Consider the following 19,501-nt stretch of genomic DNA (forward strand, 5'->3'; position numbering starts at 1 on the left):
CAGGATGTCGTCAAATGTCTGAAAACAAGAAAAAAATACCTCTACATTTTCCTTTGCCTCAAGAAAATATCGGCTGATCATAATCGATTATTTGCGAGTTTAAGGGCCGGTTTATAGAACAGCGAGTTAAATATTTAATCCTCGATTAGTTTAACAGAGAATTAAAATGTGGAATATGAGCCCGTGATTGGTTAAAATATGCGCGTTGCCTCGCAACGGACCTCAGTTAAAAGTTAGTCGAGAATTAACTTTAACTTCGCTTTCTATAAATCGGGTCATAGTTTTCTACTGAATATAATCCAGCAACTTTAATTTCTAAGACAACGATCCCCAGATTTCCTTGATTGTTTCGTCTGTATTTATCCCACTGTAATTGCATTTCTCTATTCGGCCTTTTTTGCCCTTTACGCGTTTCTTTCCCCGAACGACGTCCTAACTTCAAATTTGTTTCCACAGCCACACCTAAATTTGCCTGTAAGTTATCTCACGGGAAAGCGTTTCTCAAAGCGCTTCTTTATGGTTTTTTGTTTAAATTGCTCATTTAATTCATGGTAATAAATACTTCATCAACTAACTTTGTTTACCTAACCTGGAAACTAAAAATAACTTCTACGTTTGTGTTTACAAGGAATTGTTAAACAAGCCTTTATCGAAATTTGCTTGTTTATTATTTTATCATAACTTGTGAGCTTACGCATACCGTGTAGAAAGTGTAGGTAGGTAGGGTTCCATTTAATAATGCCATGATATTTGATATTCAAGAACCAAACTCTGGCAGAAAAAGTTTAAACGGAAAAAAATTACTTTCGTAACTATCACAGCAAGGCAATTTGGTAAAAGTACCAACTAAACAAAATATAAAAGTTTACGCACCTTTTGTTGTAAAATGTTTGAGAATTTTATTTTAAAAAACTTTTTAAACATTTTTTCGGCTTGGTGCTCGGCCGGAAACAAACTTTTAATCCAATATTATACACGTTCAGTTTGTTTACAACTTGTCTACAGTATACAACCTTGTAGTGACTATTTATTATCAAACCTTATTTATTATTTTATATATTTTTTTTATTTTTCATCACTTACTCTATACCTACAGACATACAATTTAAAATGTTGCAGAGACGGACTGTAATTTATTTCTGTTCATAACTATCATGAAAAACGCAGATAAATCTGAAACTGAAAAAATAACCTCTTACCATGGCTGCAGAAGATTTATCTTTTTTTTAAGCTGGAAAGTTTTCGCTCCTGTATACGACGGCATTATTACATCTTACACTTCTTGACATAAAATACTGATATGAACTATCTTGGATTATTTCATTTTGCAGCTGAAATGTGACTAGACAGTGTGTAATGACTAGCTTCTGCCATATATGTCTCATTCAACTCACAGCAGCCTTATTGTACAGTCTGCAGAGTGCCAAATTTAACACAAATTAAAATACCGGTGTCGAACTAGTAAAATTAAAACTCTGGTTGTTGTTTGAACACTCTCATCAACTAACAAAATTTTGTATGTTCTAGCATTCACAAATATAAATTGAAAGGCGAAATGTTAGAAATAAAATTTGAAAAACCCTCAGTTACGAGATACATCTTAACGTTTACAATATGAACAATTGTCACTGAAACAACGTTTCTTAAACGCCAACTTAATTTTTTAATGGCCGTTTAATAAGCGTTCCAAAAAATACTTTCATTTTTTCACATTATCAGGATCGTTAAATGGTGTTAGAACTAGTGAACGATTAAAATCTCAACATGAACTGTGAATTTACAAAAAACGAATTAAAATTAAAAAACAATTTAAAAAATAATCTAACGTTATGTATAGAACTAATATGGTACAACAAATCCTTGGAAAAATAATAAAATTTCATTTTGCAATTTTTTTTATTATTATACCTCCTATAAGTTAAAATAATGTGAGGACTGCTGAAACACGCGTAAAGGAGCATGACACGCGTATATCTCAAGTGAGTAAAAAATGAAAAAACGAAAAACTGTGATATCACAAAATTGTTCGAAAAAGGATAAGATTTGATTTTGCGAATCTAATTTATTTTTTTATGGTAACCCTTTTAAGTTAAAATAAAGATGATTTGTATGTATAGTTTACGAAATATCGTTGTACCCTATGTATATGGTTTTATTATCCATAAAATTTTATAGGGTACAACGATATTTCGTAAACTATAATGATAAAGTAAATCTAAAAGCGTGCCACGCGTTTGTTTCAAGTGAGTTTTTTCATTACAAAATGTGATTCGATTTTGATAAATGCAGTGTAATACTAATATTATAACTAATAATTATAATAAAATAACGGTGTATTTTCAAATTTTCGGGAAAATGGAGTGAGTCGTTTATGATCTAATCATTGCAATGTGATAACCCAAACATCGCGTCTTAAATTGACATGTAAAATAAAAATTGAAAGCCCGCGAAAAAGTCAAAATTTGGCCTTGGTTGTGATCGTCTAACAAAATGGAATCCTACATTGTAGGGTCGGATGCGTTCAGATGCAAATGGTGTACCCCAAGGTTGGAAAAATACTAATATATGGAGGACACAAAATTAATTATTCTTCCACTGGCAAAAAAAGCTGCGGGTAAGTTGGGCAGGTTGAAGACCTTCTTAGTGCTCAGCTACAAAAAAAAAAACTTTCCAAACTTTACGGTCGCGAACTTGTGGTTGGAAATCACGGCTATAAATAAACTGACAGCGTCACGTCATCCCAACCGTTCCCCTGACTTCTATTCTAATTGTGACAACTCGACAAGGAACCGCGCACTCCGCTTCCGCCAAGTGTTATTGTGTTATTTACCTCAGTTCCATTTTAAATGTTCAATTTATATAACGCTGATATTATACTACAACTGAACAAGTGTTAGCGTTTCAAAAAGAGCAATAAACAACATTTGAATTCGCCATACACTCTCGTGAAATTTTTAAACAGCAAGGAATTCTTATCTGAGATTGATGGGACATCAGATTTTGTTTCTACCGATACGAAGCGATAACGAAGCGATAAATGACAAAGACGAAAATATAAATTTCAAATGCGAAAGAAAAAGACGACCACATTTTATCGGTCCCGATATTTTATCGTTATAGAAAAAAATCTCACCCCTGGTGTGAAATATAACTTGTGCAAACAAACAGTTACGTGAGGTTAGAAACTGCAGCGCATGAAAATTTACGTTCAATTTAAATTATACAACAAAGAAAATTACTGAGGCTAAAATTATGAGATAGAAAAAATTGTATGAGGTGAAAAATTGCAGAGCTAAGCAAATCTTGTGTGAAGAACACTTAAGTGTAAGCATCCAGAAGCTTATTCACGATTTTGTAAACAAACGATGAGTCCTGACTAAGTGAATCTCAGGAAATGTCCTAGCAAGTAGTTTATCTAAACAAACATCAGGACCGTTAAATGGTGTTAGAACTAGTTAACGATTAAAATCTTAACATGAACTGTGAATTTACAAACAATGAATTAAATTTACACGTGTTAGTGTCGGTTGAAAATTAGCCAAGCGCGTTGGGGAAACTGCTGCTTCGTCGTCGTTACGATTAAATTTCGTTAAACAAAGGCTTCCTATTTTTATCAACTACCAAACCAACTAAACTTAACCTAGCTAACTCACCCACGTGGTTGCACTCACAACAAACAAACCGAAAATGAAGTCTCTCAACCCTCTAGCCACTAAATCAACTTCTACCAATCCTCTCAACAGAAATTTCCCAGGAGAGCTACCAACTACCAGAAAAGAACTAAACGTGCACATGGTTGCCTATGTTTAACGATTTTTTCTTAACTGATTTTTTTTTCAAATTCAAATTATTCAAATGCGATTTCGCACGGCTGTAAATTTTTTTCAGCGCGAAATTTTAATTCAAATTCGGTCACCACAACAATAAACAACCTCATTCATTAATTTATTTGAGTCATCCTGTATAAATAATTCTAAAAAGTATGAGTGCACTGATAAACCACAAGTAATAATATTTTATATATTTCAGAGAGGATTTATTCAGCAAAATTTTGTAATGACGGCATCATTACTTTAGCATCAATTTAAATAAGTGAAGTATAACATTAATATTAACAGTACTGTATTCCCAAATTTTCGGGAAAACGAGGTAAACGGTTCTTCGTTTCTAAATTAAAAAAAATAAATGCAGAAATACAAATTCATACTATTTTGGACATTTTATTAGAAAATTTTAAAATGACAACATCAAGTTTTTGTGAAGGGTAAACAGATAAATTTTAATTAGCGATTTACTATGCTTACAATAACTTTGAAATATACGCAGATTTTAGAGCATTTGATTTTGCAGCCTTTAATTCGAATTGTAAAATGTTATTATCCAATTTTGATATTTTTTTACAAAAATGTGGATGTATAGGATAAAAAAATCAAGACGGATTCATAAATCACAAGTTTACAAGTAGTCATCAAATTGTTGGTGGAAATGTTCAGACCACTGTTGGTTAGCGTTCTATCGTCTACATGATATTCCTAAAGTACATATAAAATTTGACAACAATCGGTCCCGTAGTTTCGGAGAGTATCTATGTACACAGGCGACAGACAGACGAAAACGGGAGACCACAAAAGTAGCCACTCGCGGGATGGACCTTATCACAATTCTTCCCTACTTTACGTTCGGGAAGTAAAATATCAGAACAATTTCGACAATTTCCGAACTTTTTAAAAAATGTTTGATATAAATATGGAACATTTCTTTATTCCAGATTTTACTTCTCTAGGGTAAGCTAGGATCCATGCTACTTTCGTGGTTTCTCTATGTTTAATGACCCCTATATGATGAAAAAATAGGGTCTTGTTAAGAAAAACTCACGTGAAATAATGCATAACATGCTTCTTTACTTTAACTTGTACGGGGAATCATGAAAAATAAAATTCCCAAAATAATTTTTAAAAATCGTCAAAGAAAATGAATTTGTTTTATCGTTTTTCATGGGTGAGGGAAGACCGCGTGATCAGAAATGCGATGAGTCTGTTGGCAATCCTGGATTTTTAGTTGAAATTGGTATCACGATATTTTCTATCATTTCCGGTTGTCAACTGTCAAGATTGACAGATTGTTGACGTTTTCAATTTGCAGATTGTATCCAAAACATAACCTTGCATGTCACGATTAACATATCTGTCACACAATTACTTCCGTTATGCTAACATAAACACAAGAAAAGTTCACATTTTTGTTTAAAAAGTGTAAAAAAATCCATTTGAAAATAACGTGTTTTATAGAACTAATTATAGACGGTAATAAAACTTTTTGAATTTAGAAGTAATTTACATGGCTTTTGGAAATCCACGAAAAGCAAAAAACTTAGCAATATTTCTCTAATTTTTTATAAAACTTCTCAATTACAAGAAGATAAACAACATACTAAAATAATATGACATAGGATAGTTGTTCATAACTATTATTATTATTATTATTAAAAATATACCTATATGTGTAAATACGAAATTACGTCTGACCCACTTGCAGTTTAAAAATCGATATCCTATTTACAAAAATATATTACCCACGGTTTAAATTGTCGTTGTACAAACCGTTATGGACATTTAATTTCAAAATAAAACATTCTGTTTATGCACTATTGCCTTAATGGAAACAAAACATTAATTTCCAGTTTTGCATGTCGCTGTTTTATTTTGTTAAGTTTACATTCCTATGTACATTCTATTGTTATTTTTCATGTTAATTACAATTTTAATTGACACTGCAACGTTTTAATTATTATAGTGTAACGGTAATATAACGTTTATCCCCACAACACCGAAAACAAAATATTTGCCGACGCATTTCGCCAACCATGTCGGCATTATCTAGACCAAACCAACAAATAAATACCGCTGTTTGTATTCATGTGCCTGCAATGCGATTGAAACATTTTTCTTTTTTTTTTTTGCTTTTTTTTCTAATATTTGATAAATAAAAAAAGGTTTAGCGAGAAATAAATAATCTGTGCATTCGTCGAGAAAAACTTTGCTAAAAATTTACGGATTAGAACATAAAATTTCCCATTAACGCTCTGAAACATAGGCTGGTATTATCAAGCAAATTAAGTAATTTATTTAAGCTACAGTATGGAGTTGAGACAGTTAGTAGAGTAGAACAAGCCTAATTGTTAATTACAGGGACACCACCAACCTAGGGTTTAGGCACAGTTTAACTTCTACTCACAACCCCTTGTTGTTTAAATAAGTACTTTATTAGTACTGCATCCACGCAAACTCGCCTGCAATAACAATTCGAACTGCTGTAAGGTTTCGCACTGCTGCCAACCAGATAATAAAAATTTCGTTCGTATCGTTGTACGGAACAAATGAAGCGTTTTCTTTCAACGACGCAATGAAATATTTTACAATCCATTAATTAAATTTGTGTTTTGTAACGAGGGATGCGCTCTATCCCTGCTCTGGCGGAAAACACTTATTCAGGGTGATCATTATTAATTTAATTATCAGCAGGACCGGCTTTAGGCGGTAAACACGAACGCTCCAGAGCCGCAGCTGGGAACCCAGGGGTATATTTCATTCGTTATTTTAACAGCATATAGTCTAAGAGAATTTTTATGACTAAGAATTGTTTTAATTGTTTTTACTTCCAGTCCATTGGACGATTGGCTACTTTTATGTTTCCTCGACGTTTCGTGACCCCTAGAGTACGAAAAAACAGAATATTATTTTATATTAAAGACATTATCAGAAAACAAAACATTTTCGATTTTTTTTAAATTAATTTCAAAATCGAGAGAAGTTTACAAGAAAAATTAAGCCGTTCAATTTTTTAGAAAAATAGTAGATATAAATTATACCAGTGACAATGTAAGAAAAAAAAGATTGTCAGCAAACAACAGACAGATCATAGATATACTAAAAGGGGATCTACTTTTTCATATTCTAATAGTTATGATATGTCAAGAACATGTAATTAGCTACGATCCGGAAGTAAAAAATAAAAAACGTCTGAAGCCCGCCCTGATTATCAGTATTATAGCTGAAGTTTTGTTTACAGGATATCAAAGTCGCCAAAGAGAAGAGTGCTGGCCTTCACCGGGATTAAGCTCATCGCAAGGGTGTAAGGTAAGCAAGCATTCCACCTTTGAAATTATCTTTATAACATTATCCGTTTGCAGCACTATGCTGAGCCTAATTTAATTTTTACTCAGACCTTACTTTGCATGGACTGTTTTGTTAGACGAGCGCCCTTCCGGAATATTAATGGTAGCCGTCGTAAAACCGTAGAATAGCAAATTTTGGACCCCCAATAATAGTACCGGCACATAAAACGTAATCATCGAACATTCGGGAGTTGCGTAAAAAATATGTCCGTCCCGAGTGGAGCGGTCGCCTTCCGCCAGGTCGCTATTACTGTTATTTCTTGAAATAGGTATACGCTCCGGCTGAAAAATGTAAAGTGAACTCGTAAAACTATAAATCAAATGTATCGATACGGGGTTCATGCAGTGTACGTAGCCCTATGTATCACAAAATGCAAAACTTTACGATGGAAACAAAGTAACAGCACCTGCGTCGCTCGTAAAAATCAAATCAGGAACGCTAACTGGCGCACCTAGAATTATTCATTTCCTTTCGCACGGCTGAAGACGCCTTTTTGGTTCGCTCGCGTTTGTCGCATCTAAGGCCTAATTACATGGAAAGAGGAAAACTGACTTTATTGTTTGCACTAGTGGCTGTCGCGTCTCATACAAGATTTATGTTATTGTTCGGCTGGGTCGTAATTAGCGAGAATTGTAAAGGAGCCAGACGGCTCATGTGGAAATTTACATTTTTCTTAAAATATTATTATATCAGCAGAATGACGCAGTACTCATTTGTGACAAATATTTCTAACAATGAGTTCTGTGAAGATTAACCATCACAGACAAAACTAGCAGTCAAAATCTTCTATTGTCTTTCACAGCTTCTGTATCTGAACTTTGATAAAGATTGTGCTTTTTTCCACAACTCTTTAAAAAATGTACATTAACTGCAGGGTATTTCTCTTGAAAAATATCTCTCCTTTAACTTTCTTATTTACGAAGATAAAATGCTGAAATTTCACCACGCACCAGAGTCAAAATCTATCAATACTCCACTAACTAGAGACCATTCACGAAAAATGAAAGGGGTGTACTAAAGGTTGTATGAAAGTAAAGAACGGTCAAGTCAGGTCAGGTCAGGTCAGGTTAGGTCAGGTCAAGTCAAGTCAACCATGTATAGTAAAAAATAAATTATGTACTAGTAGAATTGTTAGGCCTATAACTAATTATGATAAAATTGTCTTTTATAATCTAATGGAAAATATTTCCTAGGATTTTGACTCAAACACACATGTAGATGAGAACTTTTTAGACTTTATAACCATCATTACTGATAGTCTTTCTGATAATGATTTCAATACTATTACGCTGATAAACTCTTATCACATGATCGCACACAAAGGGTCAACCTAAATGGCATTCTTTCCCAATCATTAACAGTTCGACATGGGGTCCCGCAAGGATCCATTCTAGATCCGTTGTTATTTTTGCTGTAAATAAATGACCTTCCATATAGAACTCTTACAATGAACAAACTTTATATGCAGACGACACCACAGTGAGGCAGGCTAACTCAGATCTAAATAAACTACAAGAACTGATCTGCTCGTCATACAAAAGAATTGAGGAATGGATGGAGGCAAATAAACTGCATCTCAATAAAGACAAAGACACCAAATTGGTGATCTATGCAAGAAATTATGTAAAAACATCTATTTGCTACGTGATCTAACGCTCTGTCTATCCATAGACGTCATAAAAATTGCGTATTTCGCGACCTTCCAAGCACGTGTGGAATATTCGATAATCCTTGGGAGACATACAGGACTATCAGAGCGTGTATTCAGACTCCAGCGAAGGGCAATTAAAATTATGTCAAACCTGAGATATCGTGACGACCGTAAAGAACATTTTAAATCATGAATCTCCTGATTATACCCTGTTTGTTCATATACATACAAATGCTTAGAGTATTTTGTAAAAACCCGTAAGAAATTTAGAACATTAAATTCCTATCACAATTACTCTACAAGAGGAAATAACATTTATCTACGTGGTCTTATTAGACTTACCAAATCTAGACTGGGCTTTAATTACTGCTGCATTAAATTTTACAATGTAATACCAAACAATATATCAGGAATCTTAGCCCTAAGTTGTTTTTAAAAAGTATTAAAACACATCGAATTGAAAATGCCTTTTATAATGTAGATGAATATTTAAAAACTATAAGTTTTAAATGAGATAGTTGTCTATTTCTCAAGTTACGTATTACCTTTGTAACCATGTATTTTTTTATTTTGTTATGTTAAGTTGTGTATCTGTCTTGACACATGAAATGACTTGTGTAAATATTTTTTATAAGTATTTTAGCAGGAACAAAAATCCTATCTGATCTTATCTTATCTTAGGATTTATTGAGCAAAATTTTGAACTGACGTCATCAATTTTTTGGAGGGGATAAGCAAATATATATATTTTGAATAAAAATTTATTATGCTCATCATAATTTTAAAATATTTGCAACATTTCAAAATACTCAGTTTTGCAGATTCAAAATTAAATTCCAAAATGTTGTTTTATAGTTTTGATTTTTTTTTTTTCAAAAATCTGGACATTTCGGGTAAAAACACAAAGCCATAAACAACATGTGTAGAACTCTGGACTATGTTATTTTATATAATTTAAAATCCATTTACTGTGTACAATTTTGAAGTGACGTCTTCACATTATTGGTGGGGATGATTAGATAAAGTTTGGTTAGCGTTTTACCATTCACATGATATTCATGTGGTTTGACAACAATCGGTCCAGTAATTTCGAAGATTATCTGTCTAATAAAAATCCGGACAGACAGACAGACCGAAGCGGGAGACTTATTTCTTCGTACTGTAGGGGTCATGAAAGGTCTAGAAAACGTAAAAGTAGAGAGTTGATCGACGGATTCGATTACAACATATAGCGTGAGTCACTAAGCGCGCGGCCCTTGATATCTCATTAATTGTTAGAGATAGAAAAGAAGAGTCGTATGGTTTCTTGAGTTCCATAATCTAAAAATATTCTCAACTGTCCAAAATGTTTTGTTTTGGATAGTTAACACACTATTTACTTTTTTACCTCCCGAGCTTAAGCTAAGGAAGTATAGTAATCGAGTCCACGGGCGACTTGCCAGTATCATGTTTTCTGGACGTTTCATGACCACTTACTATAGAACGGAAAAAGTGATTTCCCATTTGCGTCTGTCTGTCTATCTGGCGTCTGTGTCGATTTTTATTATACACGTAATCTCCGAGACTACTGGACCGACAATTTGATGACATCATCACAAAGAATTCTTTTGTAAAATAATTTAAATATTATACAACTTTTTTGCCTTTTTTCCATAAAAGTCCAAATTTTCGCTAAAACATTTGCAAATCATACTAACATTTTAGTACCAATACGGGATATAAGCCGTAGTAGACCTGTTATCGTAGAGAACATCGACCTGCGGTCACAAGTTCGATGCCAAACTTGGAAGTTTCTTTTTTTTCTCTCTTGTTTTTATCTTGCGTGAGTAATGAACCATGACTACTAGTACTATCTATGTAATCTATGTTAATCACGTCATCACACAATTGTTTATTGATCAAATTAAGAACGAGTCACCCTATTTTCTTGAAAATAGAAAATACGCCCACTGGTGTATTTATTAATGATAAAACAAGAATTATAATATTGATCAAAATGACATATTGTTCTATTGTGGTTTAATTAATAATTTTAATTAGTCCTGTGTTTTGAGAGACAAACTCATTCAAATCAAACTAATTTCTACGCGACATTATTTCAATGTATAAACATAAACACTTAAAGTAAGCTTGTTATTAGTGGTGAGAAGACATTTTATCCCGTTATTTATCTGGCGCTGGTTTTTACTCTATAGAAAAACGAAAATCGCAAAATCAAATTTTATAATTTTTTAAAGAAGCGGAATATGTCGGATTATACTTCAACGGCGAGAGAAATTCTGTTGAAATGACCTTCGGCCATTTTTTTAAATTGAATACGCTATATATCTTAATATTCTGTGATTCGTCTCGTCGTAGGCTTTATAATCGTGGTTTGTTTTTGGAATTTTGATGTGATATTGCCACGTTTTTCCAATTTTTTTTTTTTAATTTTTCGTCTTTGAATTTTATAATGTATATTTTATGGAGAGATAAGCAAAGGTACTTTGTCTGTATCAATTAAAACATTACAATTTCTAAAATGGATATATCAGTTATTTCAAATAGAACTGACACCCTATATTTCATTGCTGCACCTTACTTAATTTTTTGTTTCGATATGTGGGCTTGTCTCTTAAAAAAAGTAAAAAGTAACAAAACAATTTTAATTTTTAGACATAGAACATACTTCACAAAAAAAAGAAAATAAAAAACAAGAAAACGCAATAAAATACAGGGTGTTCTACTTGAAAACAACGGAAATATCTTTCATATTTTTTAATTTTTGATAAACACTGTGTATCCAATTTTATTTATAAACTATTTAATAGAATTGCTTATGCCAATTTTATTTTTTTTACGATAGTTAAAATAAAAATATATGTGTAATGTTAAAGTAAAGGTATGGAAGCATGTTATCTGTCCATTTCAATTCAGTGTTTCCTTGCAAAATTTTGTGATGACGTCAAAAACATTTTGTAGTCAAACGTAATATCAATTTTGATAGGTGCAGTTTAGAACCAATAATAACAAAATTTATTACCAAATTTTCGAAAAAATGGAAGGAATCGTTCTTGTCGATAAAATAAAATGACTTTTTCATTAATCTTTTGTGTCATTTTCTGTAATATTCTGTACAATTTCTATACGATTTATTTAGCAAAATGTTGAAATCACTTCAACATGATGACTATAACCTTAAAACGTTTGCAAGAATTCGATTTGACACTTTCAGAATTAATTGTACAGTGTTGTTGTACAATTATAACTTTTTTTCTGAAAATCTATATAATATATACTATTTTAAAGTGACGTCATCACGTTGTTGTGGGAATGATTAGACAATCGGTTTGGTAGTTTGGGACACAGACATCTGACAGACGAGAAACTGATGGAAACGAGATGTTTCCTTATTTTAGGGGTCAGGAAATGTCGAGAAAACATGAAATTAGCTATTCGTTCGATCAATCCTACTTCGTTAGCTTACGCCCGAGAGGTAAAAATCAATTTCTATTAATGAAATGACAGCCAGGTATTCAGTTTTCAGTATCTTTTCAATTTAACCAAACCTAAAAGAAAATCAGAAATAATTAGTCAAAAACAGAACTAAATAGAAAAAATCTCAACGAAAATTTTGGCATGTTGGTTCGGAGTAATCAAATGGTGAAAAATTGACTAAAAATGCGGGATTTTCATTGTCGGAAAATAAGGATTCCAAAACACTGACAATTTGCTTACTAAATTAATAATCGATCTCAAGAAATATTTCCTTAAAGACATTAAACCAAATCTCTATTCTACACCGTAACATTCACAGATTGGCAACATTTTCCACAGATCTGTTTGAAATTTTTCGCAACCTAATGTGGAACTAAATCAATATACACACTTCAGAATCTTCAACACACGTAGTTTTTCATTACAATTACTTCAATTATGTCACTGATAAATAAAAAGTACATAGAAAACCAAAAGCTGAAACCCTGACGAACAGCAAATGTTTTAGGAAATAGTCAATTCGGTGAAATTTAGCACCACTTAAAAATTTTGAAGATGTTATAGCATCTTAATCAACGCTTTGCTAAATTATGACTGCGGATTCCGTCTATCCTTTTTTGACCTTTTGAACACCTCGTGTACTAATTTTTTAAGGTCTACATAAGCAGTAAAAATGCCGTTAGTAACCAAAGCGGAATTTAAATCATACATTAATTTCAGGTAAAAGTTTTCAGGAAGCAGTTCGCGTGTAAATTTATTAGATTATTTATTATATGAAGTTTGACATTGCTAAATTCAACAATATTTGTGTCTGTACTAATTTTTGCTAATTCGGTGTTTTTCGAGTCAAATTAAAGCACCGTTTTGAGGTGAAAACAAAGCTTTCATAAATTCTCCTAAAACATCGTTTTGTGGGTTGGTATACCTAACTTCATAATATTGTGGCATAATTTAAATTTGACAGATAACTGACATTTGTCACTGTGAAACGATTTTCATGTTATTTCTAAGTGCCTTTTAATGACCAAATCTGTAACATAAACTTTCATTTCGTCTCAAACTTGATTTAATATGAAAACCTGCTCATCTGTTCAAAACACCCTGAACAAGGTAGGAAAAACGAGAATTTGACTTTCAGACTAAGGTTGTCGAAATAACAAAAATTTATTTTGATGGTTTAATATAAAATTATATTTTTTATAAGCTTTAGTAGCCAGTTTTATGAACTCTCCTTATGTGAAATATTAATTATAATAAAGTTACAACGTGTTTAGGTAATGTACGATCCAGAAAAATCGTCCTTGGTCAATGAGAAAGAGAGTTAGCTATTCCAGAGCAAAGTTGGGAACAAGCTTTTTTAATAAGAGCTTATTTTTAACCCCCTTTTTCTCTTTATTTCTAGTTACGCCACTGACTTGTATGAGTAATACTCACTGAAAACTCCAATTTTTCGTAAAAATCACTTTTGAAAACTGAGAAAAAGGGCGGGTATTCTAGCCACTAAACTATCCAGTGTGTTATTGTGCCGCCACAGTAATATCATGAATAAAAAAAATGCACTATAAATATTTATCAAAGGGCTGTTAACGAGCACAACACATACGACACCAGCATACAAAGTAACTTGAAAAATTTGTAAGCAACAAATAAAACTCGGACATTAAAAGGGAAACTAATTGTTTCATGTATGTATGATATGAGTGAAATTATCATGAAATCGCTAAGTACGAATAATACCTTAGCACAAACGAGGTCAAGGGCAAGGCATAGCGTTTCTACTTTATGCACCCTAATAAACTAATCTCAGTTAATCTGTACTGCACGGGATTCAAGGTTTACGTTTCTCCCCAGGCTTCTTTGTACTTATAAACGAGACGGTTAAGACTTTTGTTTTAAATACCTTCTCTAAGAAATCTCCGTATACAGTTACTTTTACACTTTACAGATACGAATATCGTATTACAGGGCAATAAAAAAATCGCAATTTTGCAAAAAATGAAAACAAATATTCTACACGTCAAATTATATCACATTCACGCCAAAATAATAAAATTTACGATTCCCGGAAGCGTCAAAGCCGTCTTTTCCGGTAAATTTACGTAATTTTGGAAATATGATTCGAAATTGATTCCGAGTAACACGATTTGTCCAATGTTTGATTTATTTAGTCGTGAATATAACCTACACTTTGTCGTGATATCCTTATATCTTGTAAATTTGTTTGTAACAAATAATCCACAAATAACAATGTGTTTATTTGTATCATAAGTCTAATAAAAGAATAAAATGCTAGAGTGAGCAATTTTCTCTTGGTTGAGTACCCAATGCGTTAATATTAACTCGCCCGTAACGGTTTTTAACTCAGAATTAATTTTTGAAATTATACATAAATCTTTGTAATAATTTTATTGCAAATTCTTCACCTTTTGCAATATCGCGCCAAGTTGCCCAATTTTCCGGTAGAAGCATATTTAACTCTTGACTTTAATTAAATTTTATTACAGATTAGTTGTTTAATGAAAATTAATCCATTTACACCTCAAAAACTTTTTTAGTTATTACCGCTTCACTCCTCTTTGATTAAATATTCTACTCTAGACTAAACCAACTTTGCAACCTACTAAAATGATTATGAGTTCAGAGATTGAATAGCCGGAATTCGATTAATAAAACATCCAGCCCCTCTCCAAGCAGCCTCCGTTAAGTACACTTTTATCAAATTCGCTTGATTACAATGACAGTAATAAAATTACAACGAGAAATAAGGAAAATCGGAAAATCTCCATTTTCCTTTTTTTCGAACACCTTTCGCTGAAACAATATTTGCCTGAAAAGATTAAGTTCATTAGTAATATTTCGACCTCCTTTCGGGCAATATTTTCTCCCGAGATGGATTCTCTTATTTGATTGATTCCGGCTCCAACCCTAACTTCACCCCAATGGAAAAAATGTAGATCTTATAAAAGCATATTTTATCAAAAACGTTTGATAGAAATAGCCTATAAGATTCTTTATGGTGGGCCCTTTGATAGATAGCAAGCGAAACTTTTTACTTATTCATATGAAAAATCGCACTTATCATGATATTTATCCTTCTCCACTGTCCGGGAAAATCTTCAACAAAGCCCTGGAATAATTTTTATAACAGGAAAGCTACAGTCATTTATGTAAATTAGTCTTATTCGGTTTATTACGCGAACAAAGAAAAAACTTTTTGTAACTCTTCTCACCTCCCTTTGTTTACTTTCGGAACGAGGACCACAATCTTATTTCGTAAATTTGCAAAAGTTCTTAATTACGCAACAATTATGTTCCTTTCAGATCCAATCCTCGTGTACTTTGATTCCGTCATTACGAGAACGCCAAAAGAATAAATTAAATAAACGCCATTAAATTATCTCGGAGTGCGAAAGCTCCACGTTTCAGCGATTTAATCCATTAGCTGCAGCGAAATATACGATAGCGCAAAGCTTTGAGCTTACCGTGATAATATTATCAGGGAATTTATTTATGAAACATGCTTCGGTGTAGTAAAAGCCTTGTTTCTTCCGTAGCTTTATTTATTTTGCATCATATACGTCATAAATCCTCAAAGCTTAGTTTACGGCAGCTTTAAGTCAGATATAAATAAGGTTTATGCAGCTTCTTTATTAATATAAGAATAATAAAATATTTATTATGCTATGCATAAACTTTAAGTGCTAGTTTAAGTTTGAAACTTTCGCAGAGCTTTCGGGAAATTTCTCTCAAGCGGCGCCACCGTGTGGTGAGAAGCAAAAAGTACAACGATGAAAGAAAGTGTGTTCGCAGGACAGGAAACTTTGAAGAGGATACAAGCTTGCGCTTGGTAGCGACATCTCACAGCATGGACTGAAACATTTAAAATTGATTACTTTTTATACATTCGTAAATTAGAAAGTGATTCTCTAATGGTTTACAGAGGAGTGTTTAAAATTTTACAAAAAAGACGCATGTACATAGGTTATAAATAATTTCATTATTAAATGATACAATATTAGATATTTAATACTACATTATTTCTGTCAAATTGTGAGGTTATTTGTTTATAACAATAATATCCATCATACAATCAAAGTTAAAGTGTAATAAAAAGATTATCTTAAATCTTTTAAATCCCCAATTACTTTAAAATTTTTCATGACAAAACATCGGAGGCCCAAGATTCTTTCAAATTCTTTAAAACATAAAATACCAGTTTCTTTTAAATATGTACCTAAAAAACACAGGGAGCCCCGTGATTCTTCAAAATTCTTTCAAAATTATAATATAAGAGGCACCTGACTTTCTTTCAAATTCTTGAAGAACAACACCAAAGGTCTTCAAGGTTATTGCAAATTCTTCAAAAAATTAAACACTAGGAGCACCGAGATACTTTCAAATTCCTTGAAAAACAAAAATATAGGAATGTCTGAGATTCTTTCAAATTCTTTCAAGAATAAAACATCAAGACACCCGAGAGACTTTCAGACTATTGCAAAATTAAACAGCGAGAAACACAAGATTTTTTCCAGTTCTTCCAATAAACAAAATATCGAAGGCCTCTTTAAAATGCTCTCACAAATAATACACCCGGGAGCTCCAAGATTCTTTCAAATTTTTCCAAAAGACAAAATAGCAGCAGCTCCCACGTAACTTTAACATATTTTCAAAATAAAACACCAGAGATTCTTTCAACTTTTTTTAACAATGACACCAGGGGTCCCTGAGATTAATTGAAATTCGTTAAAAATTAAAACTCCAAATACGTCCGAGGTTCTTTCAAATTCCTACAAAAATAAAACAATAGAGGCACCTGAGATTTTTCCAAGTACATTGTAAGGTCTGTTCGATAAAATTGGATATACTTCTTGTTAAAATCTTAGAAATCTGACCTGTGTTGCAGATTTGTGGGACAAACTATATATCTGTATTTCCAAATAAAGTTGCAATTTTTTTTACAATCTCATTTTGTGATAACGACACTCAAAATAATGTTTGTAAAAATATGTTTTTTAATTGATTACCCAGTGTACAAAAATATTGATTACATCTCCCAAGGCTATGACCTCATTTTTTATCAAGGTCTGTAACTACATATACAGGCTGTTTCATTTTAAATTCCCTTCCCGTATATGTGAAATCGAATTATACTACTGAGAATCTACAAAAAAGTAGTTTTTCGGGGATATCATAAAATTGATTGTACTTTTTTAGTTCTTCTTTTTTTCTGTTTGAACTAAATTGACATAGACTCAGTTAATAGGATACAAAACTAGTGCATGCAAAAAAACGTGTAGGCATTCTTGAAAAAATTTTAAGGGTGTTAAAAAAGTTTATTTATTGGAAAATTCATTAAAATATTTATGTATGACTCCAAGAAATATCATTATCAACGTTTACAGTTTGAACATCTTGACGTTTAAGTGACAACTTGACAGATGACGTTTGACAGTTTTCCAAAATTTACCTATTTTATAACTGTCGAAAAGTAAACACAAATCTTTTTTTTGTTCAAACATTTTGTCCCACTTGACACATGGTTGTTATTTATACCTTCACTTTTCCTGGATAATAAATACTAATTTAACAAATATGTAATTAAGATTTTACTAAATTAAATAACGAAATTGCGTCTAAGTTTTCGTGATAAAGCCAAGCCGAAAGCCCCACTTTAGCTGTAAAATTAATTCTTTTAATTATAAAATTCTTGTTGAAATGCAAAAAGGTCTAATCTTTCCATGTCATCTAAAATTGATTCATATGTCAGGACTAAACAAAATACAAAGCTTGTTGCACACGAACATTTATAATTAAAAATTTTTAGTACCGAGGGAGCAAATAGAAAACACTGTCAAAAACAGTTATGGATTTTTGGAAGTTTGACTTTGATCGTTGCATTTTCAAGTCAAAAGTTCAAACTGACGGTAAGATTATCGTCAGATGACAAGACGAAAATTCTATCAAAGCCAATTTTCAAAAATCTATTACTGTCTTTGCTCAAATTTTTTATTGCTCTATTGGTATTTTAAAATATTTTCAAAAAAAACAGTAGTGCTCAAAATTTGGCCCAAATATTCATTTTATATAAAAAACAACCAACAAAAAGATATTTTTCTCTTTCTAAAAAATAGCAAAAGCGGGTAGAATTTTATACCTTGTAGTTTTTTCAAAAATTTTCCAAAATAACGGTGAAGTTAAATTTGGAAATAAACATTTCATTACAATTATATAATGATAAATAAAAAATGTCTTTGTTCTAGAAACCTTTGTTCACATACACAGTTCAAAATATTTTTTTAGAAATCATTTATGACAATATTGTAATGGGCACTATCCGATAAATGACTACTTTCATGTTTTCGGGATGTTTCATTCGTACTCTGGTACGAAACAATAGGTCGCCCGTTTCCTTCTGTCTATCGTCTGTCTGTATCGATTTTAGTTCAACATCTAATCTCCGAAACCACCGAAACAGTTGTTGTCAAATTTTGAATCTGTTAGGAATATCGTATGGATGGTAAAACGCTAAATAAATTTGTTTAATCTCCCCACCAACAATTTGATGACGTCACATCAACATTTTGCTTAGCAAATATTATTTAAATTCTACAAAATAACATACTTCCGTACTTGTGGTTTATGAATTCGCCTTGATTATCCTATCATTAATTGCAATGACTTTACAAAAATTTGTGTACAATATTTTCAGGTGTTTAAACTAACCGGTATCTCACAAATATGTGTGGAGGAGGCAGCAAGTCGTTGGTAGAGCAACTTTAAACTACGTAGTGTATTAAGATAAGTGAAAATGCTGAAATCAATAAAATGCGCCAAAAATTAATTAATTCAGATAATTTTCAAACTTCAGATTTTTGAAAATTACAATTTATTAGGAGTATTATTTTACAAAAAACAAATTAAGTGATTTGCGTTAAAAATTGATTAATTGTACAAAAATTAGAGACTCAATCGTAATTAAAAGTACATTTAATATTTTTGCTTCCCGAGCGTAAGATAACGAAGTATAGTAATCGAGTCCACCTACAGTACGAAAAAAGTAGTCTCCCGTTTCCGTCTGTCTGTCTGTCTGTCTGTCTGTCTGTCTGTCTGTCTGTCTGTATCCATTTTTATTAGACACGTAATCTCGGAAACTGCTGTACCGATTGTTGTTAAATTTTGAAGGTATGTTAGAAATATC

The 19,501-nt window shown here is 32.1% G+C and overlaps 1 protein-coding gene across 1 annotated transcript in view; it reads left to right on the forward strand.

Annotated features, from left to right (window-relative positions):
* LOC135122889 (uncharacterized protein PF3D7_1120600) overlaps positions 1-19,501 on the forward strand; it is a 277,829-nt gene that overhangs the window by 80,231 nt on the left and 178,097 nt on the right. Inside the window, exon 2 of the mRNA XM_064047371.1 lies at positions 7,069-7,136. The gene's annotated coding sequence lies outside the window, so the exon portion shown is untranslated. The remainder of the gene's footprint in view (positions 1-7,068; positions 7,137-19,501) is intronic.

Source organism: Zophobas morio, unplaced genomic scaffold (assembly GCF_036711695.1).
Source record: "Zophobas morio isolate AGI-343-1 ecotype UQ-CSIRO unplaced genomic scaffold, CSIRO_AGI_Zmor_V1 ptg000005l, whole genome shotgun sequence".
Lineage (NCBI taxonomy): Eukaryota > Metazoa > Arthropoda > Insecta > Coleoptera > Tenebrionidae > Zophobas > Zophobas morio.